This window comes from Pongo pygmaeus, chromosome 4, assembly GCF_028885625.2.
Source record: "Pongo pygmaeus isolate AG05252 chromosome 4, NHGRI_mPonPyg2-v2.0_pri, whole genome shotgun sequence".
Taxonomy (NCBI): Eukaryota; Metazoa; Chordata; class Mammalia; order Primates; family Hominidae; genus Pongo; species Pongo pygmaeus.
The window spans coordinates 98,688,249-98,711,412 of NC_072377.2; the positions used below are offsets into that span (position 1 = coordinate 98,688,249).

At 38.0% G+C, this 23,164-nt stretch overlaps 1 protein-coding gene and 1 pseudogene across 14 annotated transcripts in view; both read right to left on the bottom strand.

The window, feature by feature from the left end:
• Positions 1 to 23,164, bottom strand: part of MCTP1 (multiple C2 and transmembrane domain containing 1) — a 609,877-nt gene that overhangs the window by 105,884 nt on the left and 480,829 nt on the right. The window lies entirely within an intron of this gene.
• LOC134739559 (large ribosomal subunit protein uL30-like) lies at positions 12,568 to 16,665 on the bottom strand (annotated as a pseudogene).

Below are 23,164 nucleotides of genomic sequence, written 5' to 3' on the forward strand. Positions count from 1 at the left end.
TAAAGAAATGAATGTTACCACTCCTATTTTTGAAATCAATTTTTGATCAGTTCTCCTTTGTGTATATAAATGCTATATCTAGACACACAAATCTTACACCAATGTTTACTGATGTACAAAATGTAAAATTTTCCCTAAGCTTGAAATCTGGCTTTAAAGCTATCTCCATCCTGAACAGGTACAATATTTAGGGCAACAGCTGGCACTTCAGTTGCTCATGGGGGGAAACTCCCTCTGTTCTCTACACTGTGCCAGAAAATAGGATACCCAGCTATCTAACAAGCCAAACACATGTTAGTAAAGTCTGTGATACAAGTTACTTTAAAAATTAGCCCTTCAGTCTTTACACCTCCAGCTCTTACTCACTGAACAGGAATGCCTTTAGAAAAGCAGATGATCAATTATGGTAATTCCTTTTTTATAGTAGCTGATGTGCAGAGTGTTGCATTCTGCCAAGTTTTGGGATATTTGGTAGCATTCTGACTTTTTTCCACTCAAATTATTTCACTCAGACTTATCCAACTTATCACGACTATCTTCCCTGGGCTACTGATTTCTGATCTTTCTTTTTTATCCTTCATGATATAACCTTGCAGTTACTGTTGATTATTCTTTGTCCGGGTTTAATATCTTCATTTAAATCTTAAAATCACAGAGCCAAAGTCAGAAAGTGTGTTTTTAAATTTTCACCCTCATAAATAGATTTAAGACCTAATAATATCATACATTTCAGCTATCATTTACTAGCTTCTGAAACTTCATCTCCCATTCCGTCTTATAATTTTCTAATTTTCTCCTTCACTGGTCTCATTCCCCCAATCCCTCTGTTCTGGAAAAACTTCAAGAGTTATGTTTAGCAGCTCTAGCTATGTCTGAACATTTCTCTTTGCAATTCAAATAATCATCTTAGGCTGATTTTAACAGCCTTCTTTACTCCATTCCATCTTTTACCCTTGCTGCGTAATGTTTACTGATGAATGTCTTTCTCCCATTTATTTCTTAACAGCTCTAAGTGGTCTAGTTACTGCACGGGAAGCCTAAAGGTTTGAGCACTAAGTATACATTTCTCTTGGCTATTTTCCACACCTCTAAACAGTCTCTTAAATGCAATGGGGCTTGTGTTTCAATGGTAACAGAAGTTATCAGAGAACACTAGTTTAGACAGCAAGCAAGCCGAACTCCAACTGTTCAAACAGCCTGACTTTTACAGTAAAAGGAAAGGCCCTGGGCCAAGACCACTGAGATGAGCAGGTATTTTTAGTTCACTTGTAGGCCAGCTCTAATGTAATTCTGAAATGTTTTCTTCAAACCAAACCCGACTTTTTCAGGGCTGTCCAAATCTGTTTTCTTTTATAGCAAGTACAAATTCTTGGAGCAAGGGAAGCATGCGTATCATTTGCAATGCTGCTGCATGTCTATGGTGTTGATGCCCGATGGCTCAAATTAGTCCGCAAAACAGATGAGCGCATTGTAATTAGCTCTTGTCAAACTGTTAGAAATACAAAAACCAATTCCACTGTAATAAAAATTATGAAAAAGAAAAATCTCTCCTATCATTTTCAGCCAAAATAGTTCCTGAAATGTCTGTAGTTTAGGAATCCAGAGTTCTAAAAGAAGGCCATTTCATTTTCAGAAAAGCTTTCACTTCATTGACATGGAGATGCTGAGATGTATTATCTTTCAGGCATTTTTCTCATTGTAGCTGATTGCCCATAAAGCCTTGTTTCTAAAAATGACCTGTCAGGAGTGGACATATTTTGTTGAGCCACACGGTACTGATGTACAATTCTCAAGAAACATTTATACTTCTTTGAGTACTGTTTTAAACAAAATTTTCTGAAGTTTTTAAAATCAATGATTTACTGTGATCAATTTTCCAGAATAATTGAATATTGCATTCTATTTAAACAAAAGGGGATATTAAGCAGGCATTAATCATACATTCAGATGTGATGTCACACTCTCACATGATGATCCTCAGTTTCTTGTTCACAATTTACTTGGATATTCATTGTTGGGACACTGACTCTAAAGACTACTTTGCTCAATCTTTTAAATTATTCACAAGCTTCAGGAAGGTTTCAGATCTCTCTGAAATTTAATGCCCTCTCAAGGAAAAATGTGAGCTATTGGTAGATGGCTATTGTAAAAAGCAAGTGTAAATATGAACCAAAAGGTGGTGCTGTTTGTGATTTAGGTCAGGGATACAAAAAAAAAAACCCAAAAAACTAAAACTAAAACAAAACAAAAAAAAACCCTTCTACATGTCTTCTGAACTTTTCCAAAGATAAATTCAGGTGTATTTGTGGGAATGAGCACAATAACGTAAAATGAAACTATCTTTAAAAGTAATAAAATTACTATATACAGAAAATTCAGGTGAACACCTGTAGTCTTAGCTACTTAGGAGGCTGAGGTAGGTGATCGCTTGAGGCCAGGAGTTCAAAACTGCAGTGCACTGTGATTGAGCCTGTGAATAGCCATAGCACTCCAGCCTGAGCAACACAGTGAGACCTTTAAAAAAAAAAAGGTGATACAAAATGGATCATAGAACTAAAATAATAAAACCTCTAGAAGAAAATATTTGTGGCCTTGGGGTAGGCAAGGTATTTATTCACAGATACAACACCAAAAGCATTCTCTCTCTTCTGTGTGTGTGTGTATAAATGTCTGTGTGTGTGTGCATGTGTGTGTGTGTATATATATATAAATAATGTATGTTAAAAAATTTGGCCTCATTAAAGTTAAAAACATTTGTGCTCCAAAAGACACCATTAAGAAAATGAAAAGATAAGCCACACATCGAGGAAAATAATTGCAAATCATATATCTGATTAAGGACTTGTATTCAGAGTATGTAGAGTACTTAATACAAAGACAAAAACCCCATTTAAACAATGGGAGAAAGATTTAAATAGACATTTCACCAAATAAAACATCTGAATGTCAAATAAGCACATGAAAAGATGTTCAAAATCATTAGTTACTAGGGAAACATAAATTAAACCACAATGGGATACCACTTCACACCCACTAGAGTGGCTGTAATCAGGACAGAAAGTACTAAATGTTGGTGAAGATACAGAGAAACCAGAACCCTCATATGTCATTGGTAGGAATGTAAAACGGTATGGCTACTTTGGAAAACAGATTGTTAGTTTCTTAAAAATGTAAACATACATTTACCACATTGACCAATAATTCTACTCCTATCAAAGAAAAATGAAAACATATGCCTACATAAAGATACATACATGGATGTGCATTGCAGCATTATTCATGTTATTCCCTAAATAGAAACAATCCAAATGTTTATCATCTAGTAAATCAATAATCAAAATGTGCTATATCCAAGGAATACTATTCAGTAAAAAAAGAAGATACCTGTAATCCCAGTACTTTGGATGGTGGATCACTTGAGTCCAGGAATTTAAGACCAGCCTGGGCAACATAGTGAGACCTTGTCTCTACAAAAAAATTTTAAAAATTAGCTGGGAGTGGTGGCACACACCTGTAGTCCCAGCTAGTCACTAGAGTTTGGAGGTCAAGTCTGCAGTGAGCCATAATTACATCACTGCATTCCAGCCTGGGCAACAGAGCAAGATCCTGTCTCAAAAAAATAAAAATAAAAGAAGACACTACTGACACATTCTACATCATGAACTCAAAATCACCACACGAAGTGAAAGAAGTCAGATGTAAAGGACATAGTGAATGATTCCATTTATATGACAAGTTCAAAAAACGCAAATCCCTAGAGACAGAAAACACATTAGTGGTTTCCAGGAGCTGGAGGTGGGAATGGAGAGGACTGTATCAGTCATGAAGGATCCTCTGAGGTGATGGTTGTACAACTCTGGAAATTTACTAAAAACCAGTGAATTCTATACTCAAAAATGGGTGAATGTTATGACATATAAATAATATTTCAGTAAAATAAAATTTCTCCTGTTCTTTATATTTCATTTAAAAGAAAAAGTGCTAAAAATAAATACACAATACACAAATAAATAAATAAAATAAAAAGTGCTAAATTTTTGTGGAGGTAAATTCCAATACAAATAACTGAGAGAAACTAGGCTGAGAAAGTTAATGGTAAGGAATCTTGGGTGTATCTTGCCAACACTTCCAAAATATTTAAAAATGCTAGTCGATGACACTATCCACATGATGATTCTTTGGACAGTTGGTCCTCATTTGAGTTCAGAGAAGTTTCACTAAAGCCACTATAAAATAGCTAAAGCAAATATCAACATCAATCTTTGCTAATTATAATTGGAAAAGCAGGGTCCTAGAGGCAGGTGATGGAAAGTGGCAATATAATGCTACCACCATAAGGTGAGACTATCATGCAACTATAATAGTTCTAAATTCCTATGAAAAATATAATCAGTTAAAAAATTTTTTTTGAACTCCTTACTTTCTAAGTAAGAAACGGCTGAGAATATGAAAAAAATGCTAAGGAAAACTCAGTGAGAGAAGACATGGAAAGAAATAGAAAAGAAGGACAGCTTAGCCCGACATGCAGAAAGAAAAAAAAAAAGTTACAACAAAACAAAAACAAACCTTGGCACAGGAGAATGAGGATAGTGTATTCAAAGTCATCTTCTCTGCCCTGAAGAAAGCACTACTAGATAAATATGACAATGTTTCCTTATTTTGTAATCTTGGGTGAGGAACTCTTTTAATTTGGGCCTAGAGTCTTAGGTTTTCATTTGCATTCCTCAGTGATGTCTGTTGCCAAGTTACCTATAGTACCACCTATCAGGAAATAAAACTCCTTAGCCCCACATTGATCTATGGGAAATACAGCAGGAATACATGTTAGGAGGGATTTGTTTTATTTTTCTGGTCAGTGACAGTCAGTGACTCCCTTAGGTTGGTTGGGTTTGTTTTTCTCAATATATTACATCAAGAAAATAGAAATGAAAACTGCCGAACACAGCAAGACAAGTGAAATACACCTGAAAACCGCTTCCAACTGTTTTTATGCCAGCACTTCTAAAATTCTAGGATAATCCTGTATCTTCCTATACTGCTACAAAACATTTCTTAATATTTTTCATGATAAAGCTTAATACATGTGTTTGTTAGCTAAGTTATATAATATCAAGCATGGAAAAGCAGGTGGGCCCTGGCAGATTTCCCCTTCTTTCTAGAGCCAATTTCTCTATCTATCAATTGCTGCAATCTAAACTGCCTCCCTGTTCTACTGTCAGCTTTTCTGGAGCTATTCTATCTCCCAGGGAGACAGGTGTGGCTTTGTTCTCTAAGTGCATGACACTGGGCGAATCCAGCTCCCCTTTCACTAGTTCACTGTTATGGCAACATTGCACTTCTTTCATTTATGTCTTTGCCTTTCAGGTATGTTTGCCCACACTCCTGTCCAGAAGTGTTCACCACATTTCTCGCTCTAATAAAGACATCCACTCAATGGCAACTCTGGATTCAGGGTTTACTAGTGTAATAAAGAGACAGCAATGTGTTTCCTCTTTTCTAGCTTTAGATCAGTCTTGAGGAGGCACAGAATAGTGTACAGCTTGTAAATACCAGTTAGAAAAGAACACTGGCTCAAGACCGTCTTGGTCTTGGTCTCATTGCCAATTAGAGCAATGGTAAATGGAATGGAGCTGGTGTCAAAGAGAGGGCAATATGCTACCTAAAAGCAAAACACGTATCATACCATCTATCATGAAATGCTCTGGGTTGTCTGCATAGCTTTGTTTTCCTCTCCTTTATGTCTAGTTTATGCAAAACGGAGGGTAACTGGCATACAGATGGGGAGGAAAAGCCTAAAAAGGAAAACAAGAAAAGGTAAATGAAAAAGACCTGAATAATGCTAAGACTTCTCCCATAAAACAAGTAAGCTTTTTTTAATTGAGAAATTTTATGGATAATGAGAGCCCTAAATCAGCTGAAATGTTTTAGTGTTCAAGGTAAAATAAGTATGTATAAGTATGTTTGCCAAGTGTGTACATGGATATAACATCTTTGTGTATATGGATATAACATTAGATGTGTGTATATAAATTTATATCATGTGTATATTTATCTGTACTTTTATTTATCCCATGGGAAGTGTGTTTCCATAAATATTAAGTAATTATGTGCGGGCCCCTCTCCCTCAACTGTAAAATTAAAATATCAATTCAATTATACTATGAAAATTCTTTAAATGCTGTTAATGTTTATCTCACTTCTAAGAAATAATTTTACATGAATTAATATAGTACTGTTAATATATTTAAGGATTTTTATTATTTTGAAACCTAAATAGGAATTAAATATGAAGCTGGATTTAAATAATTTAAGTAAATAAAATTATTACCATGAAAGAATAATTATAACTAAGCATTTCTATGCCCCAGAGGATCATTTAACTTTTTTCCCCTTTATCAATTTCAATTATATGTTTTTATTTTTATTCCCATATTGCAGACAGAAAAATTGAGTTTAGAGTAAGGCAAACATTTTCTATCATGTGCCATGGCAATCATTTTTAATCTCTACTTCACAATCTTATTTCCAAAAATAAGGTGGTAAAATTTGACAGGATTTTAAACAATTTTTGTAGCCTCTCTTCAAGATTGTATGAAAAAATTCTAAATATATATTTAAAGATTATTGAATATAAATGAGTATACTTATTTAAAGGTATTATTTTATTAATGTACTCTAAAAATTTCTCCTTGTCCATTAAAAAATGTTACTTTCTTCTTCTTACTTCCTCCCCATTTTAAGATCCATTTTAAAGACTGTGTTAAAGATAAAAGGTGTCAAAGATAAGAAGTGCTCTTGATAACAGGTACTGAAAACCTGTAACAGAGAAGCCCTATATCTTGTTGAAAATCTCTTATCATCTCAAACCTTCAAGACTCACCCAGTGCTTTGGCACAGCTAAACTGTGTCTGAGCTGGGTGCGGTGGTTCACACCTGTAATCCCAGCACTTTGGGAAGCCGAGGCAGGCAGATAACGAGGTCAGGAGATCGAGACCATCCTGGCCAACATGGTGAAACCTCGTCTCTACTAAAAATACAAAAATTAGCTGGGTGTGGTGGCATGCCGCATGCCTGTAATCCCAGCCACTTGGGAGGCTGAGGCACGAGAATCGCTTGAACCCATGAGGCGGAGGTTGCAGTGAGCCGAGATCGCGCCACTGCTCTCCAACCTGGGCAACAGAGTGAGACTCTGTCTCAAAAGAAACAAACAAACCAACTGTCTGGTTTACTATACAGAAGGAGTTGAAACTTGCTACTTCTTAACCTTTGAACTCCACCATCTTTTTGACAATTACAAGGGTCTCTCTCAGTCCCCTGAAGCACCGATTACTATAAAAAGTACAGTGCTGGTTTCTGAGGGATTTTTGCTATTGTCTTATTGTTTCTTTTGTTACACTTCAACCTCAATTCTAGGTATATTGTAGTTGTACTAATCAGACTTAATCTGCAATACAAGTAAGTTAGTATGAGGAAGGCAGCATGTTTTACCAAAGATCGTGTATCGATTTGTATTTATACATATTTCCTCTTCTCATCTGAACCATTATTGGTTTACATATATGATTATGGCCCTTATTAGGAACTGTTGGCCGATCCACCATCTCTCTACGATTGGGCTCTCTTGTTCTTCTGTTCAGCACTCTGATTTTCCCTGGGGAAACCCTCCCCAACTTTTAGTTGATGGTTTCTGGTGATGCCGGTTCCACCCCTGGCTCTGTGTAGATGGACATTTGACCCAGACCTGGTCAAAAAGAGTATCAGCTGCTCCTGGTTATACTAATCGGTTCAAGGATGGGCCAATCAGAACAGTGAGACTCAACTGTGGGTCTCTGGAATTACAGAAAAAGAGAATCTTTTTTCCCCTGACCAAAAGCTAGAAGAATGTAAACCTGAAGATACTTATGGCCACTTACGGGAAATCCTGTCAAAGATCAATGCTAACGCAGAGGAAAACCAAGCCAAGAAATGGCAAGAAACTAAGTTCTGACTGAATTATTTTAGCCCCTGAAGCAGACATGTCTGAAAGTATGATTTGGCTTCCCACAGATACACATACAAAAGTAAGTAAAAAGGACCATTTAAACATCTTGGTGCAATTCTTATAGATTTTGAAAAATTTTAAATTCATCCATCACACCTGGCCCCCATCAGACTTAATTAGAATCTCTGGCAGTAGGGCCCTGGAATCTGCATTTTTAGTTATTCCCTGAGTGTTTCAGGTGATCAGCTAATTTAGAGACCCATTATAAGTATTGACTAAAAATTCTCACTCTTCTTGAACACCATCAACAGGCCATATGGAGTTTACATACTGCGCTAGAGGCTTCCTAGAGAGTAGACTATAAAATAGATAAAGTAGGTTAAGGGCTACAATTACTCTCCTTCTGATAGCTGTGATGGCACTACCCTTTCTCTTCTACAGTCAGGAAAGAGAAGAGACTGCAACTATGTGGTAGAAACTTTAATGAAGGAAGGTCTTCTTTCTTCTTCTCAATGGCCTCCTGGTAACTTAAAACTGTCTCTAATCCAATCTGTGTTCCGGAAAATGTGAGACTTACCTTCTTGCTACCTGTTTGACTAGGACTGGTCAGACGGAATGACTGGATAAAATTTAATTTGAAAGAGAACACCCAAGATCTTACCAAATTCAATTTTTCTCATCATCTTAGAAAATTCAGATAACCTATATGGAAGGAACTGAATTTGACTGTTAGGTCTTAGAATTTAGAACAAGGGGTTATTTTAGTGTCATAATTTCCTAGGGTGTAAATGCAGTGAGTGGGGGTGTAGATTTCCAAATCTCAGTTGACTTGGTTGGTTTCTTTCCCCAGTTACATAAAGCAAGATAAACTACTTCAAAATTATTTATTTATTTATTCATTCATTCATTTGAGATGGAGTCTCGCTCTGTCGCCCAGGCTGTAGTACAATGGCACGATCTCGGCTCACTGCAACCTCTGCCTCCTGGGTTCCAGCCATTCTTCTGCCTCGGCTCCCATGAGGAGCTGGGATTACAGGCGTGTGCCACACCACACGTGGCTAATGTATTTTTTGTATTTTGTATTAATGTATTCTTTGTATTTTTAGTAGAGACGGAGTTTCACCATGTTGGCCAGGCTGGTCTCGAACTCCTGACCTCAGGTGATCCAACTGCCTTGGCCTCTCAAAGTGCTGGGATTACAGGCAGGAGCCACCATGCCTGGCCTAACTACTTCAAATTTATACTCCTTGTCTCTGATTGGCTTCCCTTAGCACTCTTCAGCGTGCAGTTTTTCAGAAAGGTTGAAATAAACACAATATTCATAGATTTTCTGCCTTCACATCTGCTTAAGGGTGGTTTCCAATCTTTGCAGAAGTGTTCATCTATGTCAATTCTAAGGGTAGACAATAAGTCCAATGTGGCCATCCCGTTAAAAAGAGGTGATTATTTATTCTCCAAAATTATTGACCTTTTTATAACACTAGACATTCTGAGTGAGTCTTCTCCATGATAATTCCCCAGTCAACCATCTCAGGCCAAAATTTTACCTAACAGCAGGAGGATTGTAGGCACAATATTTTACCATTGACTCCTGCAGCTTTTAGGAAAATTGGCCACAAACAATATGTTTTCAGATAGTTCATTCAGGAACTTTTCAAGATGGACAGAAATTCATTATAGACAAGTTGCATGAAGTCCTCTGGGCATCCAATGATTAATGATCCTATAGAACCTGTCCTTCTGTGTTATCTTGAATTGGGTTTTGTGGAAAAGTTGTCTTGATGGATAAGAATTTTCACTGAGATGAAACCGGATGTGTTCTACCCTCTTTTACAACATGTGGCAACTTCTTTTTAACTTGTACCTTGATGACTTGTCACTTTTGACTGACTGGATGCAAAGCAAAAGGAAACAACAGAAAAAGTGTTTCCTAACGTATTGATGTCATGGCTTTATTGTCACAAAATAGGTGTGAGCTTAAAAAACAAATATCTGACTATTTAATCAGTATTAAAAAAATAGCTCGAGATTAATCATTCTAAAACCCAAATAATTATTTTTGGCAGATGCTCTGAAGCACTCAAGTTAGTTACAGTTAACCACTCTGAACAGGATCTTATCACCAAAGCACAGCAAGTTTTGGCGGAGGACTCACAGGAAGTTATAAGGTTAGCTGTTCAATGGTTGCTCTAATGGGACCTTCTTTATGCCTATGGTAGTGGGAGTTTCATAACACCTTCTTTAACATTTTTTGCAGGCTAAAATAATCACAGTCATGCTCTTTGGCATAGAATTTTGAGGTTTGTGAGAAAAAATCTTGTCCCATTCTCAGCCCATGTCCATGTGGAGGCGAGGTGGCATTTTACAGATTTATGTTTTGGTTAGACTTCTCAACTTTTAAAAGAGTTGTCAACTATATTCCCATCTCAGCTGAGGCTTAAAGCATGGTCTGTCCCTAATTGGCAACAGAATATTTGCACTCCAAGTACTTGTCAAAAGAGGATAACGCTGAACGCTTGCTGCCCAGTGCCTATCAAAAATCAGTTGTGAGAAATTGTATTTATGGAAGGTTGCCTGAAGGACATACATTCCTTTTTAGATCTTCTAAATTGTATTTTTGGATTTAGCCAAACCATTTGAGAGTAACATACTTAAACCCCATAGCTATGTTACCTCAATAGTTATTGTGTCCCTGTGCCTAGCACTGAGATACGCGCTTTTCATACTTGAGTAATAATCTTTAAAATAACCATGCAAGGTAGGGGTTAATATCTCCTTTCCAGATCAGGAAACACTCCCAGCACTGTCAAATAGCTTGCTCAAGGCCACCCAGCAAGTAAATGGCATTTTACACAATTCAAACCAAGTCTGTCTGGCTCCAAATTTCATCTTCTGTATATAGTGCTAGAGTTGCTTTGACGGAACTGCGTTTTGGTGTTGCAGCAGCAGCCTCTACTGAGGGAAGTTAAAAGAAAGAATTCTATGAAACACAAAACTGTATTTAACTCTGGAGATTTTGTTCACATTATACAGTGTCAGCCTTATAAAGGCTCTTGAATAAGAGCTTTTGCGGTCTTAGTACTGGAAATAGTTGGGCTTACACTGAGCAACTAATGGGCTTAATATAGAAATATCAAGAAAATTGTGAATCATGTATCTGGTAGGGTTTCCATTCATCGACCTTCTGGGAAACACAGATTCTACATTTTGACCTTCTCCTGTCTAGTACTTGAGCTCTGCATTTTATGTGCCACCTTCAGCACTAGAATTATCGTATTTTTTCCTCCTGTTCTCTAACCATCAGTGTGATTCCTTTATTTAGATATGCAATTTGTAATACTGTATGTATATTTGTAATATATTTCCATTACTTCCATATTTTCCCAGTACAAATAAAAAGCCTACACTTATTAAGCATTTAGTATGTTTCAGAAACTGTGCTAAATGGCATTATACTATACAGTTGTCCCTTGGTATACACCAGAGATTGGTTCCAGGACCACCCTCTGATAAAAAAACCTATACATACTCAAGTCCTGCAATTGGCCCTGAGGAAACCAGGTATATAAAAAATTGGCCCATCCTATATGTGGGCCTCACATCCCCTGGATACTGTATTTTCTATCTGCATTTGGTCGAAAAAAAATCCATATATAAGTGAACCCTTGCAGTTCAAACTTACGTTGTTTGAGGGTCAGCTGCATTTTCTTTTTAGTAACTGTGAATTACGTTATACCATTAGCTCGATTTTACAGATGAGTAGCATGTGGCTCAAAGAGGTTTAAATATTAGGTTGCTGCAAAAGTAACTGCAGTTTCGCCATTAAATTTTTTTGCATGGTTTTCATATCTGTTAATTAATTAATTAATTTATTTATTATACTTTAAGTTCTGGGATACATGTGCAAAACATGCAGGTTTGTTACATAGGTATACATGTTCCATAGCAGTTTGCTCCACCCATCAACCCATCATCTACATTAGGTATTTCTCCTAATACTATCCCTCTCCTTGTCCCCCGCCCTCAAATAGGCCCTGGTGTTTGATGTTCCCTCCCTGTGCCCATATGTTCTCATTGTTCAACTGCCACTTATGAGTGAGAACACGGGGTGTTTGGTTTTCTGTTCCTGTGTTAGTTTGCTGAGAATGATGGTTTCCAACTTCATCCATGTCCCTGCAAAGGACATGAACTCATTATTTTTTATGGCTGCATAATATTCCACGGTGTATATGTGCCACATTTTCTTTATCCAGTCTAACATTGATGGGCATTTGGGTTGGTTCTAAGTCTTTGCTATTGTGAATAGTGCTGTAATAAACTTACATGTGCATGTGTTTTTATAGTAGAATGATTTATAATCCTTAGGGTATATACCCAGTAATGAGATTGCTGGGTCAAATGGTATTTCTAGTTCTAGATCCTTGAGGAATCACCACACTGTCTTCCACAATGGTTGAACTAATTTACACTCCCAACAACAGTGTAAAAGTGTTCTTATTTCTCCACATCCTCTCCAGCATCTGTTGCTTCCTGAATTTTTAATGATTGCCATTCTAACTGGCGTGAGATGGTATCTCACTGTGGTTTTGATTTGCATTTCTCTAATGACCAGTGATGATGAGCTTTTTTTCATGTTTGTTGGCTGCATAAATGTCTTCTTTTGAAAAGTGTCTGTTCATATCCTTCATCCACTTTTTGATGGGGTTTTTTCTTGTAAATTTGTTTAAGCTTCTTATAGATTCTGGATATTAGCCCTTTGTCAGATGGATAGATTGCAAACATTTTCTCCCACTCTGTAGGTTGCCTGTTCACTCTGATGGTAGTTACTTTTGCTGTGCAGAAGCTCTATGGTTTAATTAGATTCCATTTATCAATTTTGGCTTTTGTTGACATTGCTTTTGGTGTTTTAGTCCTGAAGTCTTTGCCCACGCCTGTGTCCTGAATGGTATTGCCTAGGTTTTCTTCTAGGGTTTTTATGGTTTTAGGTCTTACGTTAAAGTTTTTAATCCATCTCAAGTTAATTTTTGTATAAGGTGTAAGGAAGGGTCCAGTTTCAGTTTTCGATATATGGCTAGCCAGTTTTGTCGACACCATTTATTAAATAGGGAATCCTTTCCCCACTGCTTTTGTCAGGTTTGCCAAAGATCAGATGTTTGTAAATGTGTGGTGTTATTTCTGAGGGCTCTGTTCTGTTCCATTGGTCTATATATGTGTTTTGGTACCAGTACCATACCACTTTGGTTACTGTAGCCTTGTAGTATAGTTTGAAGTCAGGTAGCATGATGCATCCAGCTTTGTTCTTTTTGCTTAGGATTGTCTTGGCTATACGGGCTCTCTTTTGATTTCATATGAAATTTAAAGTAGTTTTTTCTAATTCTGTGAAGAAAGTCAATGGTAGCTTGATGGGAATAACATTGAATCTATAAATCACTTAGGGCAGTATGGTCATTTTCACAATATTGATTCTTCCTATCCATGAGCATGGAATGTTCTTCCATTCGTTTGTGTTCTCTCTTATTTCCTTGAGCAGTGGTTTGTAGTTCTCCTTGGAGAGGTCCTTCACATCCCTTGTAAGCTGTATTCCTAGGTATTTTATTCTCTTTGTAGCAATTGTGAATGGGAGTTTGCTCATGATTTGGCTCTCTATTATTGGTGTATAGGAATGCTTGTGATTTTTGCACATTGATTTTGTATCCTGAGACTTTGCTGAAGTTGCTTATCAGCTAAAGGAGTTTTTGGGCAGAGACAATGGGATTTTCTAAATATACAATCATGTCATCTGCAAACAGAAATACTTTGACTTCCTCTCTTCCTATTTGAATACACTTTATTTCTTTCTCTTGACTGATTGCCCTGGCCAGAACTTCCAATACTATGTTGAATAGGAGTGGTGAGAGAGGGCATCCTTGTCTTGTGCCGGTTTTCAAAGGGAATTCTTCCAGCTTTTGCCCATTCAGGATGATATTGGCTGTGGGTTTCTCCTAAATAGCTCTTATTATTTTGAGATATGTTCCATCAATACCAGTTTATTCAATGTTTTTAGCATGAAGGGGTGTTGAATTTTATTGAAGGCCTTTTCTCCATTTATTGAGATAATCATGTGGTTTTTGTCACTGGTTCTGTTTATGTGATGGATTACATTTATTGATTTGCATATGTTGAACCAGCCATGCATCCCAGGGATGAAGCTGACTTGGTAGTGGTGGACAAGCTTTTTAATGTGCTGCTGGATTTGTTTTGCCAGTATTTTATTGAGGATTTTCGCATCGATGTTCATCAGGAATATTAGCCTGAAATTTTCTTTTTTTGTTGTGTCTCTGCCAGGTTTTGGTATCAGGATGATGCTGGCCTCATAAAATGAGTTTGGGAGGAGTCCCTCTTTTTCTATTGTTTGGAATAGTTTCAGAAGGAATGGTTACCAGCTCCTCTTTGTACCTCTGGTAGAATTCAGTTGTGAATCCATCCGGTCACGGGCTTTTTTTGGTTGGTAGGCTATTAATTACTGCCTCAATTTCAGAACTTGTTATTGGTCTATTCAGGGATTCAATTACTTCCTGGTTTAGTCTTGGGAGGGTGTATGTCTCCAGGAATTTATCCATTTCTTCTAGATTTTCTAGTTTATTTGCATAGAGGTGTTTATAGTATTCTCTGATGGTAGTTTGTATTTCTGTGGGATCAGTGGTGATATTCCCTTTATCATTTTTTATTGTGTCTATTTGATTCTTCTCTCTTTTCTTCTTTATTAGTCTGGCTAGCAGTCTATCTATTTTGTTAATCTTTTCAAAAAAACCAGCCCCTGGATACACAGATTGTTTTGAAGGGTTTTTCATGTCTCTATCTCCTGCAGTTCTGCTCTGATCTTAGTTATTTCTTGTCTTCTCCTAACTTTTGAATTTGTTTGTTCTTGCTTCTCTAGTTCTTTTAATTGTGATGTTAGGGTGTCAATTCTGGACATTTTCCATTTTCTCCTGTGGGCATTTAGTGCCATAAATTTCCCTCTAAACACTGCTTTAGCTGTGTGCCAAAGATTCTGGTACGTTGTGTCTTTGTTCTCATTGGTTTCAAAGAACTTATTTATTTCTGCCTTAATTTTGTTATTTACTCAGTAGTCATTCAGGAGCAGGTTGTTCAGTTTCCATGTAGTTGTGCAGTTTTTGAATGAGTTTCTTAATCCTGAGTTCTAATTTGATTGCACTATGGTCTGAGGGACTGTTTGTTATGAATTCTGTTCTTTTGCATTTGCTGAGGAGTGTTTTACTTCCAATTATGTGGTCGATTTTGGAATAAGTGCTATGTGGTGCTGAGAAGAATGTATATTCTGATGATTTGGGGTGGAGAGTTCTGTAGATGTCTATTAGGTCCACTTGGTCCAGAGCTGAGTTCAAGTCCTGAATATCCTTGTTAATTTTCTGTCTCGTTGATCTGTCTAATATTGACAGTGGGGTGTTAAAGTCTCCCATTATTATTATGTGGGAGTCTAAGTCTCTTTGTAGGTCTCTAAGAACTTACTTTATGAATCTGGGTGCTCCTGTATTGGGTGCATATATATATATATATTTAGGATAGTTAGCTCTTCTTATTGCATTGATCCCTTTACCATTATGTAATGCCCTACTTTGTCTTTTCGATCTTTGTTAGTTTAACATCTATTTTTTTTTCAATTTGAGAGCAGGTACTGTTTATTAACTGACCAGCTTAGAAAAATAATCATGGTAGGCAACTTAGTTCATTCTTCTAATAAGCCTGTTGATCTGGTCCTCCCTGTTGCATCTCCACCTTCTACAAAATGGGTGGTCTTTTTCTTCATTCTGGCTCGTGGAGAAGATACTTTGAAGGGTCACAGGACCAACAGTATAGATCTCATGAATCAGATCCTCCATGCAGATGATGCCATATTTACCAAGAGATCGAGCAATCAAAGCATTATCTGTCCAAGCAATTTGCTTCTTATTGATTTTGCTACAACCATGCTTGTAGATTAGTTCATTTACTAACTTTAGATTTGGGTACTCCCTGCAATATATGGCTTCACAATCCTCAGCATGTTAACTGAAGCCTGTTGAGCTTCACAAACTTTCCATTGAGGATTTGATGAAGGCGAAGAAGCTGAAACAGCTTTCAGACCTTTTGGCTCACACCATTGATACCTCTGATCCTGATGACAAATGCCAATTTGGGTTCTTCAGGAACACAGAAGTGGCCAGCTTTTCTTGCCATCCTTGCCATTCAAATTTCAGTTCTGTACATCTGCCTATATTCCTTGTGATAGTGCTTCGCTTTTTCATAGAAGCTTCCTCCTTCCCTTTCAAAGCATCTTTTGGGCAAACTTCTTTCTCAGGCTCTTGATCTTCAGCTCTGCAAAATTCCTTCACTTTTTCTTGAGGGTTTCTGGCACAGCAGGAACCTTCTTCTTCTTCTCTTCTACACACTCCATGGTTCCAGCTGGAAAAAGAGGAAGTTGACACATCCACTTAAAGTCTGTTTTATCAGAGAGTAGGGTTTTGACCCCTGCTTTTTTTTTTTTTTTTTTTTTTTTTTTTGCTTTTCATTTGCTTGGTAAATTTTCCTCCATCCCTTTATTTTGAGCCTGTGTGTGTCTTTGCTTGTGAGATAGGTCTCCTAAATACAGCACACTGATGGGTCTTGAATCTTTATCCAATTTACCAATCTGTGTCTTTTAATTGGGGCATTTAGCCTGTTACATTTAAGGCTAATATTGTTTTGTGTGAATTTGATCCCGCATTATGATGCTAGCTGGTTATTTTGCCCATTAGCTGATGCAGTTTCCTTATAGTGTCAATGGGCTTTACATTTTGGTTTGTTTTTGTGGTGGCTGGTTCTGGTTTTTCCTTTCCATATTTAGTGCTTCCTTCAGGAGCTCATGTAAGGCAGACCTGGTGGTGACAAAATCCCTCAGCATTTGCTTGTCTGTAAAGGATTTTATTTCTCCTTCACTTATGAAGCTAAGTTTGGCTGGATATGAAATTCTGGATTGAAAATTCTTTTCTTTAAGAATGTTGAATATTGGCCCCCACTCTCTTCTGGCTTGTAGGGCTTCTGCAGAGAGGTCCACTGTTAGTCCGATAGGCTTACCTTTGTGGGTAACCTGATCTTTCTCTCTGGCTGCCCTTAACATTTTTTCCTTCGTCTCAACCTTGGTGAATCCAACAATTATGTGTCTTGGGGTTGCTCTTCTCGAGGAGTATCTTTGTGGTGTTCTCTGTATTTGCTGAATTTGAATATTGGCCTGTCTTGCTAGGTTGGGGAAGTTCTCCTGGATAATATCCTGAAGTGTATTTTCCAACTTGGTTGCATTTTCTCTGTCACCTTCAGGTACACCAATCAAATGTAGGTTTGGTCTTTTCATATAGTCCCATATTTCTTGGAGGCTTTGTTCATTCCTTTTCATTCTTTTTTCTCTAATCTTGTCTTCATGCTTTATTTCATTAAGTTGATCTTCAATCTGTGATATCCTTTCTTCTGCTTGATTGATTTTGGGATTGATACTTGTGTATGCTTCACGAAGTTCTTGTGGTGTGTTTTTCAGCTCTGTCAGGTCATTTATTTTCTTCTCTAAATTGGTTTTTCTAGTTAGCAATTCCTCTAACCTTTTATCAAGGTTCTTAGCCTCCTTGCATTGGGCTAGAACATGCTCCTTTAGCTCAGAGGAGTTTGTTATTACCCACCTTCTGAAGCCTATTATTCGTCAAACTCATTTTCTGTTCAGTTTGTTCTCTTGCTGGTGAGGAGTTGTGATCCTTTGGAGAAGAGGCATTCTGGTTTTTGGAATTTTCAGCCTTTTTGCGCTGGTTTTTCCTCATCTTCATGGACTTATCTACCTTTGGTCTTTGCTGTTGGTGACCTTCGGATGGAGTTTTTGCGTGGTCATCCTTTTTGTTGATGTTGATGCTATTGCTTTCTATTTGTTAGTTTTCCTCTAACAGTCAGGCTCTTCTTCTGCAGGTCTGCTGGAGTTTGCTGGGGGTCCACCCTGTTTGCCTGGGTATCACCAGCAGAGGCTGTAGAACAGCAAAGATTGCTGCCTGTTCCTTCCTCTGGAATCTTCATCCCAGAGGGGCACCTGCCAGATGCCAGCTGGAGCTCTCCTGTATGAGGTGTCTGTCGACATGTGCTGGGAGGTGTCTCCCAGTCAGGAGGCACAGGGGTCAAGGACCCACTTAAAGAAGCAGACTGTCCCTTGGCAGAGCTTGAGCGCAGTGCTGGGAGATCCCCTGGTCTCTTCAGAGCTGACAGGCAGGAACATTTAAGTCTGCTTAAGCTGCTCCCACAGTCACTCCTTCCCCCAGGTGCTCTGTCCCGGAGAGGTGTCAGTTTTATCTATAAGCCCCTGACTATGGCTGGTGCCTTTCTTTCAGAGATGCCCTGCCCAGAGAGGAGGAATCTAGAGAGGCAGTCTGGCTACGGTAGCTTTGCTGAGCTGTGGTGGGCTCTGCCCAGTCCGAACTTCCCGGCAGCTTTGTTTATACTGTGAGGGGTACTCAAGCCTCAGCAATGGTGGGTGTCCCTGCCCACTACCAAGCTTCAGGGTCCCAGATCAACTTTAGACTGCTGTGCTGGCAGCAAGAATTTCAAGCCAGTGGATCTTAGCTTGCTGGTCTCCGTGGGATCCGCTGAGCAAGACAACTTGGCTCCCTGGCTTCAGCCCCCTTTCCAGGGGAGTGAACAGTTCTGTCTCTCTGGTGTTCCAGGAGCCACTGGGGTATGAAAAAAACAACAACAACAACAACAAAAAACTCTAGCAGTTAGCGCAGTGTCTGCCCAAATGGCCGCCTAGTTTTGTGCTTGAAACCCAGGGCCCTGGTGGCGTAGGCACCCGAGGGAATCTCCTGATCTGTGGGTTGTGAAGACCACGGGAAAAGCATAGTATCTGGGCCAGAATGCACTGTTCCTCACGGCATGGTCCCTCACGGCTTCCCTTGACTAGGGGAGGGAGTTCCCCAACCCCTTGCATTTCCTGGGTGAGGCGACGCCCCACCCTGCTTCAGCTCACCCTCTGTGGGCTGCACCCACTGTCTAACAAGTCCCAATGAGATGAACCGGGTACCTCATTTGAAAATGTAGAAATCACCCGCCTTCTGCGTTGGTCTCTCTGGGAGCTGCAGACCACAGCTGTTCCTATTCGGCCATCTTGCCCAGAAATCCATTTTAAAATTTTTAAATGGCAAAACCGCAATTACGTTTCCACCAACCTAATAAGATGCTAACGATCACATAGCAGAGCCAGTTTTCTGGCTGACTCCAGAACCTTGGCTCTTAAACACTATGCGTGTCTCTCTTCAGCTCCACATCATGGTCAGTTAACAGGGACAGATGAACACAACAGGATGGGAATAGAAGGAGACATGGGGGAAAGGAAAAATAAAAGAGGAGAAAAAGATGTCCTAAAAGAAAGGGAGCATGCAAAAATAGATGAGAGAAAAGTAAGGTAGAGTAAAGAAAGGTAACAGAGAAAATGAAGGATATGGGACAGAGATGGAATGTGTTCACAATTCTGCCTCAGAAGTGTATAATCTTCTGAACTCTCAGAATGAGTTTTTTTCTTGAAGGTTCAGCCCTGAGTATTAGCAACACACAACTGCCAGCTCTTCACTATAAGCTTCTATCTCTCTTCTTGTATCATCCACTCCTTTGCATGAGTCTATGCTATGCTGTCTCGCTATTCATCCTGCTTTGTGAGTAGCTCTTACCACCTCATGGAAAATGCAGCCACACTCTTTATAGTATCTAACTCAGCAGAGGCAGCATTCTGCATGTTTCATGTCAATTCCCAGGAAAGAGTCTGGTATTTTTTACACTGCAAATACATTCTTCTCTGTTACCATCTACAGAGGTAAACAAAAGATTAAAACAAACAAAACCAAAACCAAACTCCTTTATTTTTCTGGCCACAGACCAGGAAAACATCACCTTTTAGTATCATTCCACAGGTAGGAGAAAGGGTGAATGTTAGAAACTCACTCTCAAGAAGTACAACTATTTACATGGGCTTGTATACATCACAGTAAGCTATCCCTGACATTTGTATTTATAATTAAGTATCCAAAAATATTAAAAGTAGCCCTTGCAGTATTAGAAGACAACTTCTCTGCTTTTACTTCCAAATTTAATATTTATTTTTAAAAATCAACATTTCTTTTCTCATGGAATTTTAGGATCTTCTATAGAGTAAGAGATGACACAGGTTTTAAAAGTTCACATTGGGACCATTGAGGTGTCTATCAATTTACCAGCTGGAAATAGCTCTCAGATCTAATGTCTATCATGCTGATGGTCTTTCATGGAATTATGCTATGTAACTGTGGGTTTCTTTAAGTCCTATTTAATTCCAGCATCTCCAATATGAGAATTTATGTATCTGACTAAGTTCCTTACGGAGGAAATATATATTTGAGGGTGAACATTCCTCATGTTTCCACATGGGGGTGCTACTTCATGGTCACGCTCTTCTCAGTCTTCCTCTTGACAGAGATTTCTAAACACAGACAAGATGGGTCATTTCTTAAATTTCACTGACTCTTCTTAAACTGAGAGGAAATATAGAATGGTGAATAAACACTGAGTATAGTCGCAGGTTTAGCTCCAATTCTACCACCCATTAATTGGGGCACTTTGGGTGAACTATGGCCCAAACAATCATGCAGGATTGTTATGAAGGTAATGGATGTGCCTTGTAAATGGTAAAACATTAACAAATTAAAGATAATTAGATCCAGATCCTAGTCCATGTCTAGATATAAAAGACTCTGCTGTTAGATTATCAGAAGACATGATGCTATAGACGTCTTTAAAGTGTAGGCTACTGAAGTGCAGGGTCAAGAACTCAACACCAATATTAGTAAAACATCCAGCATTGCCAACAGATTGGAGACTGAGAGTTAAGTTGATAAGCAGAAATGCCAAGAAAATTTCTAGGTGCTCAGACTGCTCTATGACTATAGAATAAAGTAGTTCCAAGTTGATGACATCAAATCAAGGCTATTCCTGAAAAGGTTAAAATGGGCCTATAGATTATGTTCTGGTTTATCCAATCGTCCATCACTAGGTCTCCAACAGGAACTTTCAAACCACTGCTATATGTTTCCAATTTGCAACAAATTATAAAACACTTGTTTTGTCTTTTGGAACCCTACACAAATAAAAATATGTTTGCAAAAGATTTTTTGTAAGATCCTTGTGCAGTTTTTAAACTCCCAAATGTAAATGCTAGAAATAATTTTTGAATGTACTTTAAGGACACACTGAATGTTTTCTTCTTACAGCTGATACACACCTGACATTTTAGCCATTGAGCACAGTGTTCCATCTTGTCTCCAGGGTCCATTTTTAGGAGTCAAAGGTGCTTAAATAAGAATCCTTTGTGTAATGAAATTTGCTAAGCTTTAATGAGTTTTATTTTAAAAGCTCTTTACAAATTAAATTCAGGTTAACATGTTTAAGAATGTAAATGTTCACAATTTTATGGGAACACAATATATACATATTTCTGAGGCAAATATACTATTTTAGGCTCTTAAGTTTTTCAGGATCACTAATTCTAGGCATACACATCTTCTGGTGGCAAATATTTAGATATTTAGTTCTTGCAATAACAATAAAAAAGATGAGATGAAATCTGTTAATGCTAATAATATTCAGGCTAGAGAGAAGGGAAAAAGATAAATGCAAAAGAAGAAACACTTCTACGGACTCCTTTACTGATCAAGTAGCAACCTAAGACAAGCTTCTTTAATGAACCTGCTGATGCTTGATTAGGGTATTAAAAGATTTTTGAAAAATGGGGCAATCCCAAGGGCTCTACAGTTTCTGTGGTATCCTTAATTAATTCCACTTTGAGTTCATTATTCAACAGCTGCTATAGGAAAATAAAAGGTCTGCATCTCTTTACACAAATGTTTGAGAGTTATTTTATAATGCATTCCCTCCTTGCATAAGCCATTTGTTCTAAACTAGATTAAGAGAAAATACAGTGAGAAGCTACTTCCATTGCCAAGGGGGTTAGAAAAGTTATCCAGTTTTACCTGTACTTTCTTCAATGTAAGAAAAGAAAGTTCCCAAGTAATCACCACATCTTCCCCAAGAAGACCCAAGATTTCAAAGCTTCATTTCTACCTAAGGTTATTTTTGCTGGGAAAATATGTCTGTGATTTCTTTGATCGACAATGTGGACATTTATATCTCCCTCTATAAATTGTTTTGAAAACATGTATTTGGCTTCTTTGACTCATGGTTTCCAGCTTATCCTTTGACTTCTTCTCTCAGTCATTTTCACACAGGTTCTCTTCTCTTGCTTTGGGCTAGCTGAACACACACACACACACACGCACACACACACACACACACTCCCCTACTCGCCTTCAGAATGATTTCATGACAAGTGGCCTGGTTGTGAGCACTACCTTAAATTCCAGCTGCCCTGTTGGCTCCTGTACTTACAAAGTCTGAATTTATTGTGGGCCCTTGTAGTGCAATTTTTGACACATCATTAAGCTCCCTTTTCATTGGGAGCCTAAGGGCATATTCAGGCTCACTGCGAAGAGTGCGCCTAAATAATGGTTAAAACACGTGTCATGAGCTGCAAGGGGCTTGTTTGCCAGCAGGGCAAACAGTTCACTGTAGCTCAAGCAATACCCTACAACAGGGTGGGTAGAGATAATGAGATAACCACACACCACAAGTGAGCTGTTCATCTTTGTCTTCAAGCATCTAAGAACACAGTTATCTCAGTAGGATGGTGCACCCTGGAGAGTTATAAATATCTTTCAGAAAGGTAAAGAAAAACAGTCAAAGAAAATGCATCTGAAAAAAATAAGCAATAGAACACTGGTGGACAATTTTTTAAAGCAAAATTTCAGCTATACCAGAACTTATTGGATCAGGCCAATAAGTTCTGTGTGCTTTTTTTTTGTCATTATGTTTTATTTTAATTGTATGCAGATTTATTCTAATGTTATGATGCTAATCAACCTGTGTAGCTATAATAAAATAAAGGCAATGTCAACACCTCATCAACTAATCACACTGCTTCTTTCATTCTGGACACTGTATCCTCCCTACACAACATCGAAGCACTATAAAAATTATTTATACAAATAAACTATTATCTAAAGACTGAAAAGGCATAATAAATTATGCGTAATATGGACCAATTATGTGGTAATTTCT